This window comes from Mus caroli, unplaced genomic scaffold, assembly GCF_978045245.1.
Source record: "Mus caroli unplaced genomic scaffold, Mus_caroli_1 scaffold_6, whole genome shotgun sequence".
Taxonomy (NCBI): domain Eukaryota; kingdom Metazoa; phylum Chordata; class Mammalia; order Rodentia; family Muridae; genus Mus; species Mus caroli.
The window spans coordinates 116,521,249-116,534,536 of record NW_028227261.1 but is presented as its reverse complement, the minus strand read 5'-3'; the positions used below and the strand labels follow the sequence as shown (position 1 = coordinate 116,534,536).

The 13,288-nt window shown below is 36.4% G+C and overlaps 2 pseudogenes; both read left to right on the top strand.

The window, feature by feature from the left end:
* The window catches only part of LOC110292484 (malate dehydrogenase, mitochondrial-like), a 93,180-nt pseudogene extending 81,426 nt beyond the window's left edge, over positions 1 to 11,754 (top strand).
* A 280-nt stretch (positions 11,755 to 12,034) lies between these two features.
* On the top strand, positions 12,035 to 12,792 carry LOC110292487 (sentrin-specific protease 2 pseudogene; annotated as a pseudogene).
* Positions 12,793 to 13,288: the final 496 nt, after the last annotated feature.

The following is a 13,288-nucleotide window of genomic DNA, read 5'->3' as shown; positions in this document are numbered from 1 at the left end:
TACTTTAAGATTATTGAAAATTGCATTCCAATCCTTCAAAATATTTTACTGTAATTCTTTTTTGTAAAACAATATGACACAATGTATATTTACTCTGAAATTATATCATTTTGAGATATTGGATACTTGAATACAGACAGCATACTTCAGTGTGATGGCTGAGATAATTGAAAAATATTGGGGTGTGTAAATGGCACACACACCCTACACAGAGGGATGGTCATATGAGACAAAGCAGGATTGCTGAGATTAGTTATTACACTCTGAATATTAATTAATAAAATATTAGTAGATTGTTATACTTTCAGAGTTTTCTTTGAAATCATTATGATTAGGATGCCCTAGGCCATTGTTAATTGACTCTTGGGCATTTTAGAGTCCTGTGTGTTGAAAACATGAAATACTGCTTTACAAATATGTTCTCAGCTCTTGGTTTGGATATTATTTTAAATTCAGATATGACAGGCCAATAATTCCTGGGATAATTATAAAAACTAAATACATATTTCTATGTATACATATAATATAAATATATATATGTATACATACATATATACATATTTGACTTTATGCAAAGAATTAGGCAAATGGGGTAACAGTATATCCTTTTATTGTGCTTATCTAAGAGACCATGTAGGTTTATAAGTTCTATTTTCATAGCAACCAGGTATAGGAAGTGAGGAAGTTAATGATTTAAACCTGGAAAGAGATCTTAGGAAGAATTGAGGGAAGAAAGGAGATGGGGAAATGTGAAAATGACATATATGTTTTTTTTTTTAAATAAACTCTTGTTAATGTTACTAAAAGCTGATCAATTATTTAAGCTTACTTATTTTCACATAGATTAAACATCATTTTTCATGTCTAAGTCTCATCCTTTGAATACTTACGTGACTTACTCAATTCTGACAATTTTAGTCATTAAAGTTCAATATTCACTGTCTTAATCTGGAAGCATCATGTCATTGTCCATAGCCTTATGAAAAATGTTGTTATATGGAAATCATTTTATCAAAATTGCCTTTCTTATTGCATCTTTCTGGCAATTCCTTCTTCAACTAATTGGCCTTTTATTTCTTTATTGATATAGTAATATTAAAAAATGAACCTAAATGTTATTAAAATCAACTTGAGTATAAATCACATACATAGGATAGTATAAACCACATATACAAGATAGTATAAAAAACTAAGATTAGCTTTGTACATACTGTTGAAATATGAGGCTTTGCAAGTCCTCAGATGAATCTTACAGAAGAAAAGAAGCTCCAAATAAATATTAGGAATTTGATGCTATAAAATATATTTTTAAAATGAAGCTATGTTGGGGCCTAGCAAACACAGAAGTGGATGCTCACAGTCAGCTATTGGATGGATCACAGGGCTCCCAGTGGAGGAGCTAGAGAAAGTACCCAAGGAGCTGAAGGGGTCTGCAACCCTATAGGAGGAACAACAATATGAACTAACCAGTATCTCCTGGAGCTCATGTCTCTAGCTGCATATGTATCAGAAGATGACCTCTGTCGGCCATCATTGGAAAGAGAAGCCCATTGGTCTTGCAAACTTTATATGCCTTAGTAGAGTGGAACTCCAGGGCCAAGAAGTGGGAGTGGGGGGGGAGGGCTTGGGGGACTTTTGGGGTAACATTGGAAATGTAAACAAAGAAAATACCTAATTTTAAAAAAATTAAAAAGGAAAAAAAAAGAAAAACAAGATTATATTCCTCAAATTAAGTCTCAAATAAAACATGCATTTACATGTGAAAAATGTGTCAATGAATAAATGAAAAATTATTAACAGCAAAAAAGAAAAACAATTTAAAAAAACAAAAAAATGAAATATTCTTCATTATGATTTCCAACACAAGAAACCATTTATTTAGCTTTCAAGGTAATATTAAGTGGCGAAAGTATAATGATGCTGAAAACCTGACCATCAAAAGTCGTTTTAAGTGGGATAAGAGAGGGAGCAGCATAAGTCATATGTTAATTTAGAAACTGAATAACAAAAATTTCTGTTCATATATAATTTCTAAGAATGGAGAATAACAGATCAATTCTCATTACCTAAACCTCTCTGGAGCAACATCATAAAAAAAAAAAAATCTTTGAATGCAACTCAACACAAAAATTCCAAATTACTTAAAACATTAGTGATTCTTTGTCATTGTTCATTATAATCTGGGTGATAAGAGCATGTCAAACTTTAAAATGTTTGACAAGTCTAGGGCCTTATGCAAACAGAGAAGTTTAGACATCAAGACTACAAAGTGAGTTGTATCAAGTAGTAAATCAAGAATTTGAATAGATGGATGCTTTTTCTTATTTTTGAATGTTTGTTGTAGGAAGTAAATTGTGATGCTGGAGAAGGTAATTTTTAACTTTAGTAATTATTGAAAACTAACTTCCACAATACTATTTATGAAAATGGATGTTAAATTTTTAGCAGTTAATGATTCTCCAGTTTAAAACTAAGGTCACATACTTACTTATTTGAATGTGGAACATCTTTCTAATAAGGATGTTCATAAAACAAATAATTGTTTCCTGGGAGGACAATGTACAGTGAACAAATCTATGATAATTGTTTTACATAAAACTATAAATTAGATTAAAGATGTGATTTCTGTTTGCTCATGTCATAGGTCACTAACAATTTATGAAAATTTGTACTATAATAGATTTGTAGTAGTAGTAAAAGATTAGAATGAAAATTGATGTGTACACATTACATTATATCATACCATATACAGTTAATATTTTTGAAACTTATACTTTATCTTAATATCATGAAAAAGATGGTGATAACACACACCTTCAATCACAGCACTTAGGAGGCAAGTTTTGGGGGATATCTGTGAGTTCAAGGCCAGCCTGGTCTCCATAGTGATGGAGGCTGATTCCTGACCCAGAGCTTCTACATAAATATGTATATGTGCAGTCATTCACACATATTTTCAAGTGAATACAGGCATGCACAAATATACACACGTCCTGTTCTTGTCCATCTGACATTTTTACATGTATTCTGTTTGTTGTATCTCTAGCAGGTTGGCTAGTTCTCTTATGTGGCTAGTCAGTAATTTACAAAGTGAACAATCAGGAGTCAGAAGTTGTTGATTTTGGCAAAAGGTGTCATAGAATAAGATCTTTGCCCCTGTCTCATTCTGTGGAATCAAGATCAATATGAGGCATGACCAGGAATATATGGGTTAAGGTAAAAACATAATTGTAGAATTCCTGCCTTTTTAAAAGTATAAATGATAATTAAGTATCTAATTTATTAAATGATTTAGATGTAATGAGAGCACAGAAATATGTTCATTGCACACAGAAGAGAAAAAATATTTCATCAAAAATATAACTCAATTGTGATCCGATTTCCTCTCTAGCTTCATGAGTGTTCAAGCAGTAAACTCTAACCTTATTTCGATTTTAATGTGTAGATATGTGTGCCCATGAATATTAATGCATATCATGTGCATGAAGGTAACCACAATGGCAGGGGAGAGTACATAACTGCTTGCTGGAAATAGTACCTGTTGTAACAATATCAAACTTATTTTTCTTGTAATAAATAATTTGTATTAAATAACTACATATCCCCAAAAGTTGGAGGCACATATTTAAAACTATGGGCCTTTATAATTAAAATAATAAACAATAGTAGAATTTTGAAACTGAGTTTTGTATCTAGTGTAGTCAGTCTCTGAGCACACAGTCCCATATACATCTATTATGTGTAACTGACTAGTGAGAAACCTGATTAAAAGGAAGAGAAATAACTACACAATTGTCAGTGTAAAATATAATTTCAAATCTTGGAAGTAACAGAAAAAAATATAAAATACAATGAAATCAAATGTAAACTCAGGAAGTAGGAAGTAGGGTGACCCTCTAGAATGTACCAGAGACCTGGAAGGTGATAGATGCTCAGGACTCAAAGGGGGTCAGGGGGACATAGATGAACTGACCTACAATGGGAAGAGAGACTTTGAAGAGTTCACCTCCAGTAAAAAGAAAGGGCATCAAGTGGAGGGATAGGGTTACCATCATACAGTCCAAAACTCTGACCCAGAATTGTTCCTGTGTGAAAGAACTTCAGAAACAAAAATGCAGAAGGGCCTAGGGAACAGAAGGTCCAATGACAGGCCCAAATTGGAATCCAGCTCAAGGAGAGGCCCTAAGGCCTAACACTATTAGTGATGCTATGATATGCTTACAGACAGAAGCCTAACACACCTGCCCTCTAAGAGGCCCAACAAGCAGCTGAGTCATGTGCAGATATTTACACCTATCCAATGGACAGAAGCTGGTGACTCTTATGGTCTAATTAGGGAAAAGCTGAAAGAATCTGAGGAGGAGGTTGGCCCCATAAGAAGGCCAGCAGTTTTAACTAACCTGGGCCCCCAGGATCTCTCAGACCCTGCACCACCAACCAGGCAGCATAAAGCAGCTGATATGAGGCCTCCTACACATATACAACAGAGGACTGACAGGTTTGGACTAAGTCAGAGAAGATATGCCTAATCCTTGAGAGACTTGGGACCCCAAGGAGTGGGGGAAGTCTGGTGGAGTGGTGGTGGGGTAGGGGCATCCTCTTTGAGAGGGTTGGGTTGAGGAGGGGGAAAAGATGTGGGATGTGGAAGAATCAGAGGGTGGACCAGGAGAGGGATAAAGTCTGGACTATAAGAAGATTAAAGAATAAAAAAAAAATAGTAATTTCAAATCTTGTAAGTAAAAGAAAAAATATAAAATACAATGATATCAAAGGTAAACTGTTAAATTTTTCTTCAGAGAATATATAGAAAGCTAAATGCTAATATTTTATTCCTTTCACATTCTCCAACTTATGGAAATTTAGTAGAGATACATAGAGAATTGTTATTTTGTTAATTCTTAAAGTAGTCTTGATTTCTGGTGTTTTAGGAACATCAATGATCCGCAGACACAATGATGAAATCGTTTTTCTATTATTTAAAATGGTGAATCTTTATTGTCAGTTTTGCTGTATGTGAGAATTATCCAAGTACACCTCTGGGAATGCCTCTGAAGAAATTCTTAGAGGTTAACCTGAGGATAGAAGACTTCCTTGAAGATAGTCTGGGTCCTGAGGCAGAATAAAAAGAAAAAACATAACCAAGAAAGCCTAAATATCATGTGAAACCCTCTGTAAAGTATGATTTGCCTGTTTGAGAAGTCCAATATGCATCTAGAGCTATGAATCCCACCATTTTTCAACCATGAAGGATGCTAAGTCTCTTAAATAATGAATGCAAATAAGTTTGTTTTACTCTTGCTGGTTGTGGTGATTGGTCTGGTGGTTTATAACAGCATCTGGAAAAATTGCCAAAACACTGGACGTCCATGCAGACCCAGAAGCTGTGGAAAGCATTGAAGTAAGTACACATGGGAGTGTTGATACAGGGTGAGCTAGAGTATAATGGCTTGGCAAGTGGTCTTCTGAGAAATCAGCTTAGGGCAGAACGAACTGAAATATATATGCATTAAGGGTCTGTTTAAGGGAGTCAAAAGTAGTTAAGTTTATAGTTCCTTGTTATGGGCTTCTATATTCTGTAAGATGTGTTTCAGTTACTTAATTATGGAAAAAACACACAAAAAATTCTACAGTCCTGTTAAAATGTGTTTTAGTATCAAATAGTATGTCTTTTTTCCCATTAGTTCCCATTTAAATTCAATATCAGCTGACCAAACAGTCTACACATAAATTTTCCTTATTCTATAATTTTTTTCTAACCTTATCTCCAGGAAAGGTTTCTATGATGATAAAAAGTTGTATAAAGTATATAAAAATACACAACTGATTTAGCAGAAAACCTATTGTTAAGATATATAACAGTGTTATATATTTTGTGATATATTTTAAAAATCCTAAAGTTTCTAATTAGTATAGCCTAATTAATCCATAAGAACAATACTGCTTCTAATTTTATTGGTAGAATTACAAAAGTTTGCCTCTTTCATGAAGCTTATTTAAACACATTTAATTTCCTTTACTAATTATTAAATTCAAAGTTAAGATCTAAGTTGAGCTTTTATATGAAATTTAGATTGGTATATGCTGTCCTTAAACTTATGCATAGACAAGCTATGACTATTTTATATATATATATATATATATATATATATATATATATACCTTATTGAAAAACACAAAGTATGAGAATAATAGATATGAGAATTTTTACAATTCTTAGATATTTTTGAATCACAAAGTGTAATAGAAACATGATTAGCAATTATTAAAAAGTATTTATCTCAGAGAGAATCATTGTATGTTTTCTACTGTGTCCTCCCCTTACTATCTGTGGTCCTCAGTTACATTCACATGGGTCCAAGTATTTATCCTAGAAATAAATAAAAGGATAAAACCTGGAGATTTACTCAACAGATGAAAAGAAAATTCCAGTATTATGGAACAAAGAGTAACTTTAATTATTAGTCTCTTTTATATATCCAAGGAAAGGCAAAGTTCTCTCATAGAATTTTATTTATGGAATGAAGCTCCCACCATTTATCTAAGCAGGACAAAAAGCATTTTCAGTATTGACATTCCATTGGTCTCAATAAAGATTGTGTATGGTTTGAATACCATGCTGTAATGGTTGCAGTATCAGGTAACTAGTTATTTCTAGAACATTAGAATAATTATAAAGTATAGATTTTTTTTTTACTTTAAATGGCATGGGAATAGGATTAGTGCCAAAATTCATATTATATTCCAAGATTTAGTGAAGTGAAAAGAAATCTAGGAGTTATTGTAATTATCAAGTCAAAGCATTATACCACTCTGTGTGGAGGTACTTATTTCTAATACAGAATTGATGAGTCTCATGTGACTAGTGAAAAGCACCACAATCTATTTGTTGAAACATAGCTACACTACTTATGACCCCCACCTAGTCCTAGTTCTAATTATGCAAGCCTAAAATTAATTCATAAAAAATACTACTTCTTAATTTTCAAAGATAGCCTATTATGACTATTTTGAAGACTGGCTCTCTGGTTATAAAATACAAACCAAACCTTTCCATGTGAAAAAAAAATTTACTTATTTATTTTTACTGGATATTTTATTTATAAACATTTCAAATGTTATCCCCTTTCACAACTGTAGCTCCAGCAACCCCCTATGCCACCCCCTCTTCCTGTTCTATGAGGGTGTACACCCACACACCCATGCCCTCCCAACTACTCACCCTTGCATTCCTCTACACTGGGGCACTAAGCCTTCATGAGACAAAGGTCCTCTTCTCCCTTTGATGCCCAACAAGGCCATTCTGTGCTACATATGCAGCTGTAGTCATGGGTTCCTCCATGTGTACACCTTGGTTGGTTTAGATCCTGGGAGCTCTAGTTAGTTGATATTGTTGTTCTTCCTATGGGGTTGCAAACCCCTTCGGCTCCTTCAGTCCTTTCTCTAATTCCTCTATTGGGGACCCAGTGCTCAGTTCCATGGTTGGCTGTGAGCATCTGCCTCTGTATTTGTTAGGATCTGGCAGAGACTCTTAGGAGACAGCTATATCAGTCTCATGTCAGCCTATGATTCCTGGCATCCACAATAGTGTATGAGTTTGGTGACTGTATATAGGATGTATCTCCAGGTAGGGAATTCTCTGCATGACATTTCCCCCAGTCTCTGCTCCATACTTTGTCTCCACATTTGCTCCCTAAGTATTTTGTTACACCTTCGAAGAAGGACTGAAACATCCACACTTAGGTCTTCCTTCTTCTTGAGCTTCATGTGGTCTGTGAATTTTATCTTGTGTATTCCAAGCTTTTGGGCTAATATCCACTTATCAGTGATTGCATACCATGTGTAATTGTGTTACCTCACCCAGGATGATATTTTCAAGTTGCATCCATTAGTCTGCGAATTGAATGAAGTCATTGTTTTTGTTGTTGTTTGTTTGTTTTATTGGATATTATATTTATTTACATTTAAAATGTTATCCTCTTTCCCAGTGTTCCCTCCAGAAACTCCCTGTACCATCATCCCTCCCCCGGTTTCTATGAAGGTGCCCTCCACCACCCACTCACCAACTCTGGCCTCCCTGCCCTGGCACACCCTTACTCCCTGGGGGCATTGAGCCTTCCCAGGACCAAGGGCCTCTTGTTGGACATTGATGCCCAAGAAGGCCATCCTCTGCTACAAATGCAGCTGGAGCTACAGGTCTCTCCATGTATACTCTTCGGTTAGTGATTTAGTCTTTAGGAGCTCTGGCTGGTGGGGTGTCTGGCTGGTTGATATTTTTGTTCTTCCTATGGAGTGCCTGTAAATATGCAGATTATATCGCTAGGGACCAACCTGTGACCTTTTCTCAGCAACATATGCCCACCTTCAGGAAGAGGATGGTATGGGAAATCCTACACAGTCACTGTAACAACATCCACCTGGTTGCTATGGTCCCCATCCCTGTTCTTTTCCATTGCTGTTTCTAATATACCTCAGGAAGGATGAGTAGAAGAGATTTAAAACACATACTGGGCTGCCTGACTAGATGAAGCCCACTCTCTTCAATATAGTCCTAACGTGGGATGTGGGACTGATTGATGCCCTAATGCCATCTCTAGGATGCATGCAACTATTGCAAGCTTAGAAACTGCTGCTGCCCAACCCACAGGAGACCAAGTGTTGAAGAAACCCTGTTTTAATGCTGGATTTAGTCACTCAATTGTTTTTGTTTGTTTGTTCATTTGTTTGTTTTGTGGTTTTGTTGTCTATTTGTGTTTTGTTTTTTGTTGTTGTTTGTTTTTTGATTGTGTACTTGATTTTGTCTTTTGTTTTTGATTGGTTGGGAGGTTTTGTATTTTTATTTTATGTTTTTTTTTCTTTTTTTAAAATTAGGTATTCTCTTCATTTACATTTCCAATGCTATCCCAAAAGTCATCCATACTTAAGATAAATTATTTCAAAAAGCAGGATGAACAAAAAGTTTTAACCATTCCTGACATCATTTAGTTGCAGAAAACTCCTGACAGGAAATGCATATTTTACAAAAAGGTATTTTACAATTAAAAATTTCTCTTGCAGAATAAAGTTCTATATAAGAGATTTCTGCACTAAAAATTTTATTTGTAATAAATTGTTTCCTTAAACTTTAAGGATGTCAACAACATTGTAATTATTATTTATTTTTATTTTTATTTTTTATTTTTTGCTTTCAGTAAATAAGAGGCATTTTTATTAAAAGAAGACTAACCTGAGCCAACAAAGAGAGAATTCTATAGATAAAGCCCCGGCTATTTCAAGCTAAAGAATTATATAGCAAAACCTGAAAAGTAACAATTTTGGGCAGCCAAAGCAACTCATATCTTCTCCCAGAGCAGGCAAGGCTTGATTTAGTGACATGTCCAACAGATGCCTCAGACAAGCAAGCAAGCAGGCAGTTTGTAGAAAGCAGAACTTAACCATTAGCCTGTGTAATCTTGTGACCCATCACTTTATAGGAATAGCTGAGGCACTGAAATGTTTTGCAACATTCATCTCTTTTTTAAGAGTAGCTCAACTGTACCAGGAAGTGGTCCATCTCAGGCTACCTGACAGGGTACATTCAAGATAGAGTAATTTCTTCAGGGCTTATGCAACCTAAAAACTATTTTGTTTTTATAAGCCCAGCACAATAAATGTATCCTCTAAACACAATGTTCACCATCACAAAGGCAGCCCTGCTAGCTTATTCAGAGGTGTAAGACTAATGTGGTAGTTTCAAGTTTTTTTCTTTCATTATGGGAATAAATCCCTCCATGGTGTAATTAGAAAGAAGAGAAAGAGGCCTGGTACAAAGAAAATGATATCTGGGAAAATAGCAATCACAAGAAATTCAAACCTTTTACAGAAAAAAAAAATACACTTTTTTCCTTACAGTAAAACATTGGTATAGATAAATGTGCACATTTTGTTAATATTTTCAGTGCAAAAAAGGAAACAATTTGTTTCTCAACTCTTTTCTCACATTTTTATAAAAATATCTCCTTACCTTTGAGAGTAGATCGAAGAGATGTTCAATGTGTGTGTGTGTGGTGGTGGTTGTGTGTGTGTGTGTGTGTGTGTGTGAAGGTAAAGTGCTTGCTGTTTAATCATGGTGGCTGGAGTTCAGATTCCAGGACCCACAGAAAATACCCAGCTCTGTAACTACAGCTACAATTGAATTCTGCCTACTGTTTTCTAGGGAGAAGTTCAGGGTTTGTGTTATCGCTAGGATTGTAACTGAAGCAGTGATGTATCTTTCTCAATGGATCCTATTGACAATGGTGATATTTTATTTATTCTCTTTGGGATTGATCCTTGGTGAAATGGTTCCAGTTTCTCAAATTTCCTCCAATACTGAACCACTGAACCATTCCACCCTTCATTCCGTCTGAAAGGAAGCCCCTCAGGCAGGAAGGCAACAAAAGATCTCAAAATGGTCCCTGAAATTGATCAGATTCACTAGTCTCCATCCCTGCCAGACAGCAATAAAAGCTGAGAGTCCCTCTCAGAGGTAAGGAAGCTGAGCTGCAAAGAAGACTCTCAAAAGAGCAACCCTCATACCAATTGTCTGGAAGAAGTTTAGACCAACTGAGGCACCTGGAATGGACATTCTCCAGCCCTTTGATCCATCTACATGCTGTGCAGTTTCTCCAAGTTCCCAGGTTTTATGAACTGTCACACATGCTGGGTAGGCTTTGGGGATGCAGCTGTTTTTGAGTCATTTCTGCTCCTGTAAGTAACCCCTCACCCATATTCCTATATGTAACCCCAATAAAACTTATCGGTTCATCAAGTAGGACTTTGGTGGTATGGGCACTGTGGTCTGTCCTGGGTTCCTTATGCAAAGGAGAAACAAGTTTTGTCACACTACACTACCTACTAGGTTTTAAGACTGTAAAATTCTATTTATTCTTTGTAATTAGCAAGCACATTGTGTGTGAGAAGATCTTTAGAAGGACACTTAAATTTCTATAATTGACCATGATGGGACAGTTTCTTAAAAGACAAATGTACTACTCAGGACCAACTGAACTATGCTGAGATGATTTAAGTAACCCTGTGCTCTGAGGAAGAACTGAAATATGTATTAACATATTCAAACTTCCCACTTGGGCAAAGGAGTGCTTTGAAATCCTGGACCAAGTTGGGGTTGTGGAGGGCTTCCACCCTCCAAAAACGTTGCTTACTGTTCTTTCAGGTGACATCACACTCAGCTATGGAACTTTGAAGGCTGTGTCTAGGGGCAACACTTTGAGTTAAACATCATTTGAGAGGTTGCCTCTGATGTGGTAGCTGCTAGGTTTAGGACTGGTGTCTTACTAGTGATTAACTAGGACGATTAGTCCGATTTCAAAGTTTAGATAATTAGCTGGTTACAGCACCCAAGAAGGATACTCCTGAGGAAGTATTCTTAGAACTCCTCCAACTTTTTCAGAGTGGACCCCTGGTGAACTGCCGACCTCTGACTATTCACCGATTGGTCTCTGATAATGACAGCTTAATTATCTCCATTCTTTGACTGACCCTGACCTGAAAAGTCAACTGTTTATAAAGGAGCCTCATAGGTTTGCAACCTTGGACCAACCATCTACTAGAAGAAGTGATTCTTCTGACATCAGGGCGAACGACCCGAGAGTACTCACCAGGAGCCAGGCAAAAGGTTGCTTTCGCTTGAATATTGGAAAGGCCCTATTCCGCCATGGGGTAAAACGAACAAAGCCCCCAAAAGGAAAAGTACAGAAGATTGCTTCAAAACCTTAATCGAATCCTTACAAACGCCTGGAAGATCAAAGGGGACTAGTCAGAAGACAGTCATGGATCAGAAACAACTCAGAAAGATCGAGAACCATCTATTGTTGTTGCTCTAAAAGAATGTCTTTCACCAGAGGAAAGAAAGAAGTGGTGTTCTGAGGAGAAATCTGTTACAGAGAAGAAAGGTTGTGTAAAGGGCGAAGGAAGAAGGGGGAACAGCTTGGAGCCGGGAACACGGGCTCAGATCATCCTGGATAGCTGCAGAGGCAATAGCTTACTCCCCAACAAGATGGCAGTACTTGCAGCAGAGAAAAAGCTTCTCATAGACCAAGAAAAGGGCAGAGAAATGGATCAAATCTTTGATATTACAGAGGACATGGAGAAGGAAATTGAGAATGCATTGGGTCCAGGACCCCAAGAGGAAATCCTAAGTTCCAGATTCAAGTTGCAAATCACCAGAGGAGATATTCAGACCCTGAAGAATGGTCAGTGGCTCAATGATGAGGTCATCAATTTCTACATGAACCTTCTTGTTGAGAGAAATGAAAACCAAGGCTACCCAGCTCTTCATGTCTTTAGCACTTTCTTTTACCCAAGCTAAAGCACAGTGGTTACAGTTCCTTGAAAAGATGGACTCGAGACATCAATCTCTCTGAAAAAGAACTCATCTTGGTGCCTATTCACCAGATGGTACATTGGAGCCTGGTAGTAATTGATTTAAGAAAACGAAGTATTGTATACTTCGATTCCCTGGGACAGACAGGGAAGTCTATCTGCGAGACCATCTTCCAATATTTACAAAAAGAGAGCAAGAAACTCAGGAACATTGAGCTGGACCCTTTGGAGTGGAAGCAGTACAGTGTGACATCAGAGGAGATTCCTCTGCAACTGAATGGGAATGACTGTGGAATGTTTACCTGTAAATACGCAGATTATATCACTAGGGACCAACCTGTGACCTTTTCTCAGCAACACATGCCCACCTTCAGGAAGAGGATGGTATGGGAAATCCTACACAGTCAATTACTGTAACAACATCAACCTGGTTGCTATGGTCCCCATCCCTGTTCTTTTCCATTGCTGTTTCTAATATACCTCAGGAAGGATGAGTAGAAGAGATTTAAAACACATACTGGGCTGCCTGACTAGATGAAGCCCACTCTCTTCAATATAGTTCTAACGTGGGATGTGGGACTGATTGATGCCCTAATGCCATCTCTAGGATGCATGCAACTATTGCAAGCTTAGAAACTGCTGCTGCCCAACCCACAGGAGACCATGTGTTGAAGAAACCCTGTTTTAATGCTGGATTTAGTCACTCAATTGTTTTTGTTTGTTTGTTCATTTGTTTGTTTTGTGTTTTTGGTTTGTTTTGTTGTCTATTTGTGTTTTGGTTTTTGTTGTTGTTTGTTTTTTGATTGTGTACTTGATTTTATCTTTTGTTTTTGATTGGTTGAGAGGTTTTGTATTTTTGTTTTATGTTTTTTTGTTTGTGTTTTTGGTTTTGTTTGTTGTTTTTGTTTGTGTTTTGTGTTTTCTTCTT